Source organism: Oryx dammah, unplaced genomic scaffold (assembly GCF_014754425.2).
Source record: "Oryx dammah isolate SB20612 unplaced genomic scaffold, SCBI_Odam_1.1 HiC_scaffold_21, whole genome shotgun sequence".
Lineage (NCBI taxonomy): Eukaryota > Metazoa > Chordata > Mammalia > Artiodactyla > Bovidae > Oryx > Oryx dammah.
In genome coordinates, this window is record NW_024070205.1 from 70,877,116 (window position 1) to 70,893,624 (window position 16,509).

General features: G+C 35.9%; 1 pseudogene; it reads left to right on the forward strand.

The window, feature by feature from the left end:
• The window catches only part of LOC120879867, a 35,071-nt pseudogene extending 19,756 nt beyond the window's left edge, over nucleotides 1-15,315 (forward strand).
• Nucleotides 15,316-16,509: the final 1,194 nt, after the last annotated feature.

A 16,509-nucleotide genomic window follows, 5' to 3' on the forward strand; every position in this document is an offset into this window, starting at 1 on the left:
CCCTCATTCTGAAAATAGTGTTATGCCTTCTCAATTACTGACTTTTTGTAATAACTCCTTTTGTAAAATACATCAATGTTTTAACAGTATTGAAAATTTTGCTATTGTGTAAGTTCCTAACCAAGTGGTGTCATGTAAGATGATACATGGTAGACTTTGGAAGCATTCTATCCCTTCTCTAGGTCCTGCTGCTAATTTCAGGTGTTCATTTAAGTTTTCCTTGACCATTTATTATAAAATACTGTAACACAGTAAAGAAAAAAAAAAATAGCCGAAGTTATCTTGGATGTAGTCTGGGTGAAAGAAAAGGTTGAAATGTGATTAACATTCAAAGAGTAAGAAAACCTATCTAGTGGTTTAATAGGCAATCTTTCCTCGTTACAGTTAATCCATGATTATTAAAAAATACAGATGTAAGATTTTGGTTTACAACTTGAACTCTGTGCAGCCCTTCTCAAAATTTGCTGTGAGACATATTGGAATGTACTCTACTTGTAGTAAAATTGGCACAATCTGGTCTTCTCCTTGGTGTTGATAAATTTTAAAAAATGATGGTTTAAAGACTTGGACTCTTTTCAAGGTGGTCTTAATTTTAGTTTACTACCCATTATAGAGCATTCCTGGGACTTACTTAACACTTTTCATTCTTTAACATGAAAATATGTAACTGTGGTATAGTAATAAGTATCTTAAATAACATGAAAATATGTACTGTGGTACAGTAGTAAATATCTTAAATGGTATGGCCCTAAGTTACTTTATGGTCTCTCATTTTGTCAGTGGTATACAAAACTAAGCTTGCAAGTCTGGACTCTTCTGATTTAATAAAATGACTGATTCTGCATAGTTCAAACTGATTGACTGATATTAGACTCAACTCTATAGGAAAATCTAAAAACTAGGAGATGATTAAAGTCTCATATAACCTAAATTCTTATAACTTATCATATGATTTTGAGCTGATTTAGGGGAGGCGAGTTGACTTTTAAGGTAAAAAAACCTGTTTGTATACTAGATTGTTTCTAGAGGCACATTTTTTTTTTCATTTGTTATATTGATTGATATTTAATGTATTCTAGAAATTTTGCGAAAGTGTAAATGTACTTGGAGGAAGTCCAGGAGACAGAAAATAAAGGCATTCTATTTTTTTTTTTTTTTGTGCCTGTAGTTGGTACCAAGAGTCATAACATTAATGTAGAAAAAGGGTCTTTTCTTTAATTCACATTAACTTTTGGAAATAATATCTACAAACTAAGAGCTCTAGGTACCAGAAACCCTAAACACCCTAAGATTGTTTCAACCTCTGTTACTGTGATGCCTTGAAACATGGTCTCCAGAAAATAAATGGGCCCCTGGCATCTATTTCCAACATTTAGCTACCAAAATAGCAAACAATACTAGACATAAAATACATGTGGGTGATGTCAGTATCTATGAGTGTGTTTAAATAATTTTATATTTTAGGTTAGTGAGAAAACTTGAAGAAAGCTCCTATAAAATATATTGTTCAAGTAATATCACTTGTCAGTTACATTAATGCATAGCAAATACACAAACATGCACACATAAATAAAAACCTAACAATTTAATACTAGAAGTATAAAATATAAGAGATAATAATAAGGTAATAAAAGAAATCTACAAAATATATAACAAATAATGTTTAAATCAAAATTGAAACCTAAAGCTATGCTCAGTTAGAGATGAAGAAACCAAGTTTGTTAAACAGTCAGCAATTTTTTTTAAGTTAACTAATAATTTGCTCCAAATAAATAAAAGAAATGTAGTTAAATTATAGATGGAAATTAATACACAAAAACAAAGTAAATAAAATCTGTAAAATGGATTAAATAATTCAGGAACTGATAGCTTTAAAAAAGATGAAATGATTACTGATAAATCTATACAACAATGAAAAGAGAAAAACAAAGAGTAACTAAAATGGAATAGCTAAAATATATGTTTGCAACTGTGGGTATGCATGTGTTTATATGTGTATGACTAAATGTGTGATGGTGAGTCAATGAATTTGAAAGCCTTATAAGAAATTATACTCAAGCAGAGCCAGAATTTCATAAAATTAATCCAATGAAGTACAGATAACTTAATGACTCAATATTCAGAGTAAATAGTCATCAAATCAAAAATTTAGAAAACAAAAGCACCAACTAATGGTTTCTAAAAGTTAGTAAAATTCAAATTAAATTTATGGACTCTTCCTTATTTCTATGATAAATAACAATTTTCATTTTATAAAGCAGACACATCATGGAAAATATAGGCTGCATTAAGTTTCAGTTCAGTGCAACCACTCAGCTGTGTCCAACCCTTTGGAACCCAATGGACTGCAGCACGCCAGTCTTTCCTGTCCATCACCAACACTTGGAGCTTGCTCAACCTCATGTCCATAGAGTCATGTCAACCAACCATCTCATCCTTTGTCATCCCCTACTCCTCCTGCCTTCAATCTTTCCCAACTTCAGGGTCTTTTCCATACAGTCAGTACTTTGCATCAGGTGGCCAAAGTACTGGAGTTTCAGCTTCAGCATCAGTCCTTCCAGTGAATATTCTGGACTAATTTTCTTTAGGGTTGATTCGTTTGATCTCCTTGCAATCCAAGGGACTCCCAAGAGTCTTCTCCAACATGACAATTCAAAAGCATCAATTCTTTGATGCTCAGCTTTTTAATGGTCCAACTCTCACATCCATACCTGACTACTAGATGGACGTTTGTTGGCAAAGTAATGTCTAGATGGACCTTTGTTGGCAAAGTAATGTCTCTGCTTTTTAATATGCTGTCTAGGTTGGTCACAGTTTTTCTTCCAAGGAGCAAGCATCTTTTAATTTCATGGCTTTAGTCATCATCTGCAGTGACTTCAGAGCCCAAGAAAATAAAGTCTGTCACAGTTTCCAGTGTTTCCCCATCTATTTTTCATGATGTGATAGGACCAGATGACATGATCTTCTTTTTATGAATGTTGAGTTTTAAACCAGCTTTTTTCATTCATTTTTCACTTTCATCAAGAGGTTCTTTAGTTCTTTGCTTTCTGCCATAAGGATGATGTCATCTGCATATTTGAGGTTATTTATATTTCTCCAGACAATCTTGATTCTAGCTTGTGCTTCATCCACCTATGCATTTCACATGATGTATTCTGCATATAAGTTAAATGAGCAGGGTGACAATATACATCTTTGACATACTCCTTTCCCAATTTGGAACCAGTCTGTTTTTCCATGTCTGGTTCTACCTATTGCTTCTTGATGTGCATACAGATTTCTCAGGAGGCAGGTAAAGTGGTCTGATATTCCCATCCCTTGAAGAATTTTCCACAGTTTGTTGTGATCCACGCAGTTAAAGGCTTTGGCATAGCAAATAAAGCAGAAGTAGATGATTTTCTGGAACTCTGTTGCTTTCTCTATGGTCCAGTGGATGTTAGCAATTTGACCTCGGTTCTTCTGCCTTTTCTAAGTCCAGCTGGAACATTTGGAAAATCTCAGTTCATGAAATATTAAAGCGTACTGCTGCTGCTGCTAAGTCGCTTCAGTAGTGTCCGACTCTGTGCGACCCCGTAGATGGCAGCCCACCAGGCTCCGCCGTCCCGGGGATTCTCCAGGCAAGAACACTGCGGTGGGTTGCCATTTCCTTCTCCAATGCATCAAAGTGGGAAGTGAAAGTGAAGTCGCTCAGTCGTGACCCCGTGGACTGCAGCCCACCAGGCTCCTCTGTCCATGGGATTTTCCAGGCAAGAGTACTGGAGTGGGTTGCCACTGCCTTCTCCATATTAAAGCCTAGCCTGGAGAATTTGACATTACTTTGCTAGCATGTGAAATTAGTGAAATTGTGCAGTAGTTTGAACATTCTTTGCCATTGCCTGTTTTTGGGACTGGAATGAAACCTCACCTTTTCCAGTCTTGTCACTGCTGAGTTTTTCAAATTTTCTGGCATATTGAGGGCAGCACTTTCACAGCATCATCTTTCAGGATTTGAAACAGCTTAGCTTGCATTCCATAACCCCCACTAGCTTTGTTCATAGTGATGTTTCCTAAGGCCCACTTGACTTGCATTCCAGTATGTCTGGCCCTAGGTGAGTGATCACATCATCATGGTTATCTGGGTCATGAAGATATTTTTTGTATAGTATTTCTATGCATTCTTGCCACCTCTTCTTAATATCTTCTGCTCCTGTTAGGTCCATACTGTTTCTATCCTTTATTGTACCCATCTTTGCATGAAATGTTCCCTTCATAACTCTAATTTTCTTGAAGAGATCTCTAGTCTTTCCCATTCTATTGTTTCCCTCTATTTCTTTCATTGATCACTGAGGAAGTCTTTCCTATCTCTCCTCATTATTCTTTGGAACTCTTCATTCAGATCGGTATACCTTTCCTTTTCTCCTTTGCCTTTAGATTCTCTTTTCTCAGCTATTTTTTAAGGCCTCCTCAGACAACGATTTTGCCTTTTTGCATTTCTTTTTCTTGTGGATTGTCTTGATCACTGCCTCCTATACAATGTCCTGAACCTCCATCCATAGGTCTTCAGGCATTCTGTCTATCAGATCTAATCCCTTGAATCTGTTTGACACTTCGAGTGTGTGATCGCCAAGGGATTTGATTTATGTCATACATGAATAATCTAGTGTTTTTCCCTACTTTCTTCAATTTAAGTCTGAAATTTGCAGTTAGGAGTTCATGATTTGAGTCAGAGTCAGCCCCTGGTCTTGTATGTGCTGACAGTATAGAGCTTTTCCATCTTTGACTGCAAAGAATATAATAAATCTGATTTTGTTATTGACCATCTGGTGATGTCCATGTGTAGAGTTGTCTCTTATGTTGTGGGAAGAGGGTGCTTACTGTGACCAGTGCATTCCCTTGGCAAAATTCTGTTAGCCTTTGACCTGCTTAATTTTGTACTCCAAGGCCAAACATGCCTGTTACACCAGATATGCCTTGAATTTCTACTTTTGCATTCCAGGCCCCAATGATGAAAAGGACATCTTATTTTTGGTTTTAGTTATAGATCTTGTAGGTCATCATAGAACCATTCAACTTCAGCTTCTTTGGCATTCATGGTTTTGCCATGGCTTACTGTGATATTGAATGGTTTCGTTTGGAACTGAACAGAGATCATTCTGTAATTTTTGGGTTTGCACCCAAGTTCTACACTTTGAAATCTTTTGTTGACTATGAAGGCTAGTCCATTTCTTATAAGGGATTCTTGCCCACTGTAATAGATATAATGGTTATCTCAACTAAATTTGTCCATTCCAGTCAATTTTGCATCACTGATTCCTAAAATGTTGATGTTCACTCTCACCATCTCCTGTTTGACCACTTCCAATATATCTTGATTCAGGGACCTAACATTTCAGGTTCCTATGCCATATTGTTCTTTGCAGCATTAATTTTAAGCAATCTTAATTCTAAGCTGAATAACTCTAAAATATTTAAGCTAAGTCATATTTATGAATATAGATATTGTCTTACAAAATATTAGCAAGCAAATTTCAGATGGCCATAAGAGATATATGACCTATATTCATGTTTTCTTTAAAATGGAATAAATTTGATGTTAATACTGTTCATAATTTCAATAAATTAAAGCTATACACTTGGATTGAAACTTTCATGAAAAAAATTTACACAAAATTTCACTTGATTAAATCAACCAACCTCTTAAATTTTTTTAATTATATTAATAAGGAATTTATGTATGGCATACATATTAACCATAAAGATATACATATTATCCATACCAGGACTAAGGAAACAATGCACACAAATACCACAGACTGACTTACACAAGAGAAATGTATTTTCTCATAATTCTGGAAGCTGGAAATCTAAGATCGAGGTGCTGGCAATATTGATTTCTGATACAACCTCACTCCTTGGCTTAAAGACACTTTTACTGTATTGACATATAGCCTTTGCTCTGTGCATGCTTGTGGTGTCTCTCTCCCTCTTCTTATATGACACCAATGCTATTAGATTAGGGGCACCACCCTTTGACCTCTTTTCACTTTAATTACTACCTTCAAGGCATTATGTCCAAATACAATCATAATGGAGGGCAGGGTTTCAGCATATAAATTTTCGTTTTGGGTACACTCTCTACAAAATGTTCAGCCACAGCACTTTTACTTGATTTGGTTTGCTCATATTTAAAATACTAAGAAATGTAACAGAAAAAATGATTATTTTTATCACTCAAAAATATTTATATTTTCAAACAATTGATATAGATAAAATATAAAGTATTGACTGAAGGGAATATCAAAATTCAAAACTCAAAAGTTGCAATTCTTGAGTATCTCTTTATTTTTAGATACATATATACTTGTCATATCTTTTTGATAAATTGACACTTTTATCAATGTATGATGTCCTTCTTTGTCCCTTGTACTATTATTTGACTTAAATTCTATTTCTTATGATACTAGTATAGCCTGTCTGGCTCTCATTTAGTTACTATTTGTATGTAATATTGTTTTTCAACCTTTCTCTTTCCATTTATTTTGTGTCTTTAAATAAAATATGGGTCCTTTGAACACAGCAAATAGTCAGGCATGCTTATTTTGTTTTTTAATCCATTTCAATAATCTCTGCCTTATATTGGAGATTTTTATCCTTTACATTTAATCACTGATATGGAAATACTTCTGCCATTTTGTTATTGGTTTTCTATATATATCATATAATTTGTTGCTTTCCAATTCCTTAATTATTTTCTCCTTTTGTGTTTATTTTTTTAGTGTACAATTTTGTTTTTCAATTCCTTTCATATCTATATTAAAATTATTTTCTAGCAGCTGTTAGAGATTACAATTAGCTTCTTACATTTATAATAAATTATTTGGTTTAATAGCACCCTAGCTTCAGTGGTATATGAAAACTGAACTCTTATATAGATGCATGATTCTTGACATTTTTTTCATCATGAATTACATAATTATACATTATATACCCATTAAAATAAGTTTATATCTATTTTATCCATTGGTCCTTTAAATCATATAAGTACCAGTGGAGAGATTTTAAACAAGAAATATTATAATGATTGATTTTGGACTTAGTTATGTAATTTTTTCTGCCAGTATTCTTTATTTCTTTGTATGGCTTCAAGTTACTGTAAAGTGTACTTGTTTTTAAACCCTAAAGGCTCCCTTTTGCATTTTTATATGATAGTTCTACAAACAACTAATTCTTTGAACTTTTGTTATCTGGAATTTTTTTTTTAATTGCAGTGATGTCTGAAGAGGGCTTACTAAAAGTGGAGAAAAGAAGAGAGGGTAAAGGTAAAGGATAAAAGGAAAGATATACCCATCCGAATATAGAGTTTCAAAGAACAGCAAGGAGAGAGAAGAAAGATCAGTTGCTCAGTGATCAATGTAAAGAAATAGAGGGAAACAATAGAATGGGAAAGAGTAGAGATCTCTCAAGAAAGTTAGAGATACCAAGGGAACATTGCATGCAAAGATGGGCACAATAAAGGACAGAAATGGTATAGACCTAACAGAAGCAGAAAATATTAAGAAGAGGTGGCAAGAACATAGAAGAACTATACAAAAAGATCTTAATGACCCAGATAGCCATGATGGTGTGATCACTCACCTACAGCCAGAAATCCTGGAGTCAGAAGTCATCTGGGTCTTAGGAAGTAAGCTAGTGGAGGTGATGGAATTTGAGCTGAGCTATTTCAAGTCCTAAAAGATGATGCTGTGAAAGGACTGCACTCAATATGCCAGCAAATTTGGAAAAATCAGCAGTGGCCACAGGACTAGAAAAGGTCAGTTTTCATTCCAACTCCAAAGACAGGCAATGCCAAAGAATGTTCAAACTACCACACAATTGCATTCATCTTACAAGCTAGGAAACTAGTCTCAAAATTCTCCAAGCAAGGCTTCAACGGTTCATGAACTTAGAAATTCCAGATGTTGAAGCTCGATTTAGAAAAGGCAGAGGAACCAGAAATCAAATCGCCAACATCTGTTAGATCATAGACAAAGCAAGAGAGTTCCAGAAAAACATCTATTTCTGCTTCATTGACTATGCCAAAGCCTTTGACTGCATGGATCACAACAAACTGTGGAAAATTCTTCAAGAGATAGGAATACCAGACCACCTTGCCTGCCTCCTGAGAAATCTGTATGCAGGTCAAGAAGCAACAGTTAGAACCGGGCATGGAACAACAGACTAGTTCAAAATTGGGAAAGAAGTATGTCACCCTGCTTATTTAACTACACAGAGTACATCATGCAAAATGCTGGGCTGGATGTAGCACAAGCTGGAATCAAGATTGCTGGGAGAAATATCAATAACCTCAGATATGCAGATATGACACCACCCTTATGACAGAAAGTGAAGAAGAACTAAAGAGCCTCTTGATGAAAGTGAAAGAGGAGAGTGGAAAAGCTGGCTTAAAACTTGACAGTCAAAAAACAAAAATCATGGCATCCGGTCCCATCACTTTATGGCAAATAGATGGGGAAACAGTGACAGACTTTGTTTTCTTGGGCTCCAAAATCACTGCAGATGGTGACTAAAGCCATGAAATTAAAAGATTCCTTCTTGCTCCTTGGAAGAAAAGCTATGACCAAACTAGACACCCTATTAAAAAATAGAGACATTACTTTGCCAACAAAGGTCCATCTAGTCAGATCTATGGTTTTTCCAGTAATCATGTTTGGATGTGCCAGTTGGACCATAACAAAAGCTGAATACCGAAGAACTGATGCTTTGAACTGTGATGTTGGAGAAGACTCTTGAGAATCTCTTGGACTGCAAGAAGATCAAACTACTTAATTCTAAAGGAAATCAGTCCTGAATATTCTTTGGAAGGATTGATGCTGAAGGTGAATCTACAATGCTTTGTCTACCTGATGAGAAGAGCTGACTCTGGAAAAGACCCTGATGCTGGGAAAGACTGAAGGCAGGAGGAGAAGGGAGTGACAGAGGATGAGATGACTGGACAGCATCACCAACTATATGGGCATGAGTTTGAGCAAGCTCCGGGAGTTGGTATTGCACAGGGAATCCTGGCCTGCTGCAGTCCATGGAGTCACACAAAGTCAGACATAACTGAGTGACTGAATCAAACTGATATATATATATACATACGTACATACACCTATATATATAACACTTGCCTGGAAAATCTCATGGGCGGAGGAGCTTGGTGGGCTGCAGTCCATGGGATCGCTAAGAGTCGGACACGACTGAGTGACTTCACTTTCACTTTTCACTTTCATGCATTGGAGAAGGAAATGGCAAGCCACTCCAATGTTCTTGCCTGGAGAATCCCAGGGACAGAGGAGCCTGTTGGGCTGCCATCTGTGGGGTCGCACAGAGTTGGACACGACTGAAGCAACTTAGCAGCAGAAGCAGCATGTATATATGTATATGTATATATATATATAAAGTGAAGTGAAGTTGCTCAGTCGTGCCCAACTCATTCGAGACCCCATGGATTGTAACCCACCAGGCTCCTCAGTCCATGGGATTTTCCAGGCATGAATACTGGAATGGACTGCTGTTTCCTTCTCCAGAGGATCTTCCTGACCCAGGGATTGAACCAGGGTCTCCTGCATTGTAGGCAGACGCTTTACTGTCTGAGCTACGAAGGAAACCCATATGTATATATATTCTTTTTCAGATTATTTTTCATTACAAGTTATTGCAAGATATTGAGTATAGTTCCATATGCCATAAACTGTTTTAATTTCTTGTTGATTTTTAAATTTTGTTCATCAGATGTGGAATTCAGTCAGTTATTTTGTTGTTATTGTTTTTTTTTTTTTTTCCACAGTTTAGGAATGCCACCCTACAACGTTCTTGGCTCCATCATTTTTGCTAAGAAATTTACACTTAATATTGGCAACAAAATTTTTAATAATAAGTAGCTTCTCTTCTTTTGATTTCAGGGTGCTCTCTTTTTCTTTAGACAGTTCAAATTGTGTATCTCATTGTGGATACTGTTTTATTCATTTTTCTTGGAATTCATCATGTATCCTTTTTGTGTAAAATCATGTCTTCCATCACATTTGGGAAGTTTTCAGCTATTGTATCTTCACATACTCTGTCAGTTTCTCCTCTCCCACTGAGACTCCTACTCTGCATATATCAGTAAATTTGATGATGTCTTACAGGTCTTTTATTGCTCTGTGTGTGTGTGTTTTCCCCATATATCTCAACTTTTTCTTTCTTCTTCTTTTTTTTTTTTTTTTAAATCTCTGTTAGTTTTTCTTTCTGCTCCTATAACTGGATAGCTTCAATTGATCTCTCTTATGTATACATTTTTGTGTTCCTTAAATCTCTTGTTGAAATTCTCTGGTGATTTTTATTTATTTTACTAAACAATATTTCAAAGTGCTCCAACTATTTTTAAGTTTCCTTCTTGATTTTATATTTATTTGATTACTATAAGCCTTTTACTTTTTCAAGAGTTAAACAAAAAATTCTGATACTTTTTGTGTACTATTAATTTGTAGAGAGAAAAACCTATGCCACCATTTTGTACATTTTATTTTTTACAGCTCCAGAATTTTGGTTCAGTTTGTTTTTTATAGTTTCTATGTCTTTATTGATATCATATGATTCCTGAGGCATTAATTGCATGATATCCTTTATCTATGTGCATAGTTCCATTTACGTCTCTGACTGTAACACAGTAGAGTCTTAGAGTCTGTTTCTAGTAAGTCCAATGTCTATGCTTCCACAGAGACAATTTTGGTTAAATTTCCTATGTGTGGGGCATACTTTTTTGTTGTTGTTGTTACATGCTTCATTATTTTTTGTTGAAACCTGAACATTTTAAATAGTATGACTTGTTAATTCTGGTGATTAGATTCTTTTGCCACCTTAAAATTTTTTTTTGTTCTTGCTTTTTCTGCTTTGTAATTGGTTGGATTTTCAGTGAGTTTTCTAGTCTATGATTGTAAAGAATGTATTCATTGATATGTGTGGACTGCAGTCTCTCTTCTTTTATCTTCTGATTTGACAGATGCCTTTGAATGTTTAGAGACAAAAATAAAACCCCAAATTCTCTTAGTCTGCACATTGGCCCTGTGTTGCAACACTCCTTTAACACTTAGATGGCTAGTTACAGAACTTGCTTAGTCTTCACTTTCTTTTTGCGCAGAGCCTAAAGATGAGCCTGAGGTAAAAGTTTAGGGCTGTTCCAGGTTCTTTCTTTTTTTTTTTTTTAACAAAAACCTTCCCCTGGGCATGCACATGGCTTCCTATATTCCCCAATACTCATGTGAGATTTTCAATTCCATAATTCTTCAAAGACCCTTTCTCCACAAATTTTCCTCTCAGGCTTTTGGCAGTTTTTTATTGTCCTTCAAATTGCAATCATGTGCTCTAGGCAGCAGTGGGTTCTTTACTTGCCTTCCAAGAAATGCCCTCTGGGTAGCCACTTTTCTGCCCTGAGAAAGTTCTCGATCAAGTGAAGCAGAGGCACATGCTTTCATCAGTCCTACAAGTGAGCGTTAGAATAAACAGATAAAAATAACTATTTGAGAACAAGATCAGCTTTCCTTCCTCCAGAACAAGGGACCAGAATGCCAAACTGGAATATTGGTTGCCATTTCAAGACTATCTTGGAGACAGGAGGGAGAAGGGACAAAGGCAAGTACTTCAAAACTCCCCAACTATTTTTAAGTCGATTAGGTATTTACTTGGCTGCTATAAGCCTTTGTGGCTTCCCTGGTGGCTCAGTGGTAAAGAATCTGCCTGCAATTGGAGAGGCAGATTTGATCCTTCAGTTGGAAAGATCCCCGTGAGAAGGAAATGGCAACCCACTCCAATATTCTTGCCTGGGAAATCTCATGGACAGAGGAGCCTGGTGGGATATAGTCCACAGGGTTGCAAAAGAGTCAGACATGAATTAGTGACTAAACAACAAAAATAAGCCTTTGACTTTTTTTTTTTTTAATTAAGAGTTAAAAATAAAAAGTAAGTCTGACAGTTTTCATTCACTTTGACTCTGTTTTTAGAGGAACAACCCCTTTGGAACTACCTACTCCACTATATTCACTGACATCAAACACAAACTGCTAGCATATTTTTACATTAAAAATAAATCTAATATTATTTGAATGAAATTCTCATACATTCTCTCATATTTATATAAGGTGTGTGTGTGTGTGTCTATGTGTGTTATCTGATTTCTTTTTTCAGTCTTCATTTTCTAATGTATTCCTAGAGAATTATTTTACTTACACATATTTCCTGAAGGCAACTATATCATTCAAAGAATAAATAGAAGGTCAGATTGTATAACTTTCCTTATTAATTTTTATTGGAGTGTAATTGATTTACAATGTTGTGTAAGTTTCTGCTGTACAGCAAAGTGAATCAATTATATACATATATATATATATATATATATACACACATATATCCACTTTTTAAAGATAACTTTTCCCTTATAGGTCATTACAGAGTATTAAACAGAGTTCCCTGTACTATAGAGTAGGTTCTTATTGGTGTCAATTTTATATATAGTAGTGTGTGCAAATCAATCCCAATCTCCCAATTTATCCCTCCTTCTTCCTTTCTCCCTTGGTAACCATATTTGCTTTCTACACCTGTGAATCTCTTTTTGTTTTACAAATAAGTTCATTTGTATCATATTTTTAGATTCTACATATATGTGATCATATGACATTTACTTTTCTTTGTCTGACTTATTTCACTCAGTATGACAATCTCTAGATCCCTCCATATCACTGCAAATGACACTATTTTGTTCTTTTTTATGGCTTAGTAATATGCCATCATATATAACATGTACATCTTTATCCATTCATCTGTCAATAGCCATTTTTGCTGCTTTCATGTTCTGGTTATTATAAATAGTGCTTCAGTGAACAATTAGGGTACATTTAAATTGTTTCTGGGACAATATATTTATAATCTCACATTTTCACTTGTGCATAGGTCTGTTCAACATAGAACTGAATTTTCATAAAGTTTACTTTGCTTCACATTTTATGCCAAAGTCTAGATAATTAAAATAAAGAAATAGGTATAAGAAAAGATGATGTTATTTAACATCTGAGGAATTCCATAATTTGAAATTCTAATTTTCAGTTTTATTTTCTTGTTTATCTTTCCAGGATTATTTTCAAATATACCAATTTATTGCTTGCCGTTTTCCTAAGGTAGCCAGACTGTTGAGAACAAAATATGAAAAATATAGAATGTAATAATTTGCAATGTCTATTATTATGAAATTCAAACTCAAACACATAAAGGGATTTATTTCCATATAATGTTGTGAGCAATACAGATAGATATATGTACAGGATTCTATGGAACCACAGATCAACACTTTACATAACCTGATATTTAAAGCAATACTGATTAATAGAGTACTTGAAAGGTGATAACTTGGATTATTGAAACATCCTTATAGGAAATGGCATAAGAAAAGCCACAGAGATACAAATAAAATTAAGTTTATATAAAAAGAAACTATTATTAGGGAGAGAATCGAAAGTGGACCATTGATAGTGGTTATAAAAAGAACTAGAATTGTAAACATAGCAGAGCTTCCCAGGTAGTGCAGTGGTAAAGAATCTGCCTGCCAGTGCAGGAGACACAGGAGACTCAGGTTTGATCCCTGGGTGGGGAAGAGCCCCTGGAGGAGGAAAGGCAACCCCCTCCGGTATTCTTGCCTGGGTGATCCCATGGAAGGAGGCAGACTACAGTTCCTGCATTTGCAAAGAGTCAGACACAATTGAGTGACTAAGCATGCGTGTTTGTCCTCCAGGTAGTTATTATCAGAGGAAAAAGAATACTTCAGAAAGATTCTTTATATCTTCCTAAATTAACCTTGTTTATCTGTTACTTGTAGTGCAGATACAGAATCGTAATTATTGGAGAAATGAGAACTGAGACATAAAGGTCATTGTCTACTTTAATTTTAACACGACATGCTCACTAGAGCTCTGGATAAAGATAACTTCCTCATGAGGATTTGCTAGAGAATGACTGCAATTATGTGTCTGAGGAGGCACAACTGAGTGGGAGCTTTGGTCAATGACACAAACAGAGTGAGAGCTTGAGAGCTCATTACTGTGTGTTATCATATGTGTGATTCTCTCTTCCTTTCAATTTAAGAAAAAAAATACTCATTTTTACTTTTGGATTTTTATTTTAAGATCTTTGGTATAATTTCATTTAAATTTCCCCTTTAATTACTGAAGATAACACAGGAGTAAAATACAATATTGAATGTGTATAAGAGGACAAAAAGACATATAATGAAAAATAAAACATGTTATCAACTACATTTCTTATAATAAAATTAAGAATAATACCTTTATCTTATAATTATTCCTGGTGATTTTCATTCTATTTCTTGTGGATATTCTATATTTTGAACCATATATATTTGAACCATAAAAAGTACATGACTGGCCATTGGGTAAGTATTTGCTGAGACAAGGTATGCAATCTGCAGCCATCCATTCAGGGAGTGTTGCCCAGTTTTGATAGCCACGGAGGGGCCAGGACAGTCTTGGCCTTTCTCCTAGCACCACCAGCCAGAGGAAAGAGGGTTTTGACACTTGGAAATCTGAGCTGAGCTGAAGGGAAGGGAGTCTGTGGCGATGGAGTCTAATCTGGGCAGGGTAGTTTCTTTAAAAATGGTCTTGGGGTATTTTCTTGGTAAAACTTTCAGGCCTCACTGGCCATTGGAAGATTTTTTGAACCCAAGTCCTGTGCATTTTCTGGGCTCTAGATATAAGACCTGATTTCATTCATTTTGGAGGGGGTTTAGTCTGTTCATGCTCCATTTCATAGATTCAAATGGTCAGAAGAGTTAAATCTCTTTGTGACTTCTGACCTAAGCAAGAACAAAAAACCACATTTCAATGCACCTTCCCCCATTCACAGGAAAATTATGTCTTCTCCTCTTTCTAAAGAGCTTAGACAGAAGTAAAATGTTCAATCCTTGCCTTTCTAAAAGGATAATGAAGTTCAGAAAGTACAAGTTGTAGGAGGGCACTACAAAAGGCAGCAAATTGGCAAAGCAGTCCAGGTTTACAGGAAGAAATGTGTCAACTACACTGAAGAAATGCAGTAGGAGAAGGTTAATGGTACAACTCTCTATGTGGGCATTCACTCCAGCAAGGTGGTTAACACTAGACTAAAACCAGACAAAGACTGCATAAAGATCCTGGAAGGGAAAGCCAAATCTGGACAAGTAGGAAAATAAAAGGGCAAATATAAGGAAGAACCAATTGAGAAGATGCAGGAATAAAGTCATATTGTCAACAGCTTTCATTAAAAACTGTTGAAATTATTTAAAAACATACATGTCAGTCCTTTTCATTAGAAATAATTAAATTTTAGTTCAGTTCAGTCACTCAGCCATGTCTGACTATTTGCATCATAATGGATGGCAGCACACAGGCTTCCTTGTCCATCACCAACACCTGGAGCTTTCTCAGACTCATGTCCATCAAGTTGGTAATGCCATCCAACCATCTCATTCTCTGTTGTCCGCTTCTCCTCCTGCCTTCAATCTTCCCCAGCATCAGTGTCTTTTCCAAAGAGTCAGTTATTTGCATCAAGTGGCCAAAGCATTGTAGCTTCAGCTTCAGCATCAGTCCTTCCAGTGAATCTTCAGGACTGATTTCCTTTAGGATGGACTGGTTGGATGTCCTTGCAGTCCAAGGGACTCCCAAAAGTCTTCAACAACACAGTTCAAAAGAATCAATTTTTTGGCTTTCTTTATGGTCCAACTCTCACATCCATACATGACTATGGTAAAAACCGTAGCATTGACTAGACAGACATTTATTGGCAAAATAATGTCTCTGCTTTTTAATAAGGTGTTGAGGCTGGTCGTAACTTTTCCTTCAAGGAGCAAGCGCCTTTAATTTGATGGCTGCAGTCACCATTTGCAGTGACTTTGGAGCCAAAAATTAAATAAATAAATAAAGTCTCTCACTGTTTCAATTGTTTCCTGCCGGGGTCCAGCCCTGGTGGATCCAGGGTAATTCGAAGTGGGGACTGAGTCAGCGAGGAGAGATTTATTTAGTTAGAGATACAAAGAGAGATTAGGAAAGAATGGTGTAGTAGGAAAATTAGTGGAGAAAAGATGCTGAAAAACTTGATTTACACAGGAGACCAATAAAGTTTCAAGATAAGGAACTTGCACCGTCTACGTAGGCTACCAGCGCCCGCTTGAATAGCGGAGGGTGCCCTGCCTTGGGATCCCTCTCGTGTGGGTCTTAGAAGCCAGGGCAAATAAGTAGACATGGAGAGCCTCTGTGCTTCAGATGGGAATTCAGCCTGAAAGCAGAGAAAAGAACGACATGGGGGAGCCAAGCATCAGTGCAAGACCCACAACTTTATTTTCAAAAGCAGCTTATATACCCCAAGTTGTACATAAAGAAATAATGGAATATGCAGAGTTATGCAGGGGCAGCAGTCCTGACCCTTATTGAGACCAGGCTTTCTTTTTGCATACCTTCCCGTATATAAAAGGTC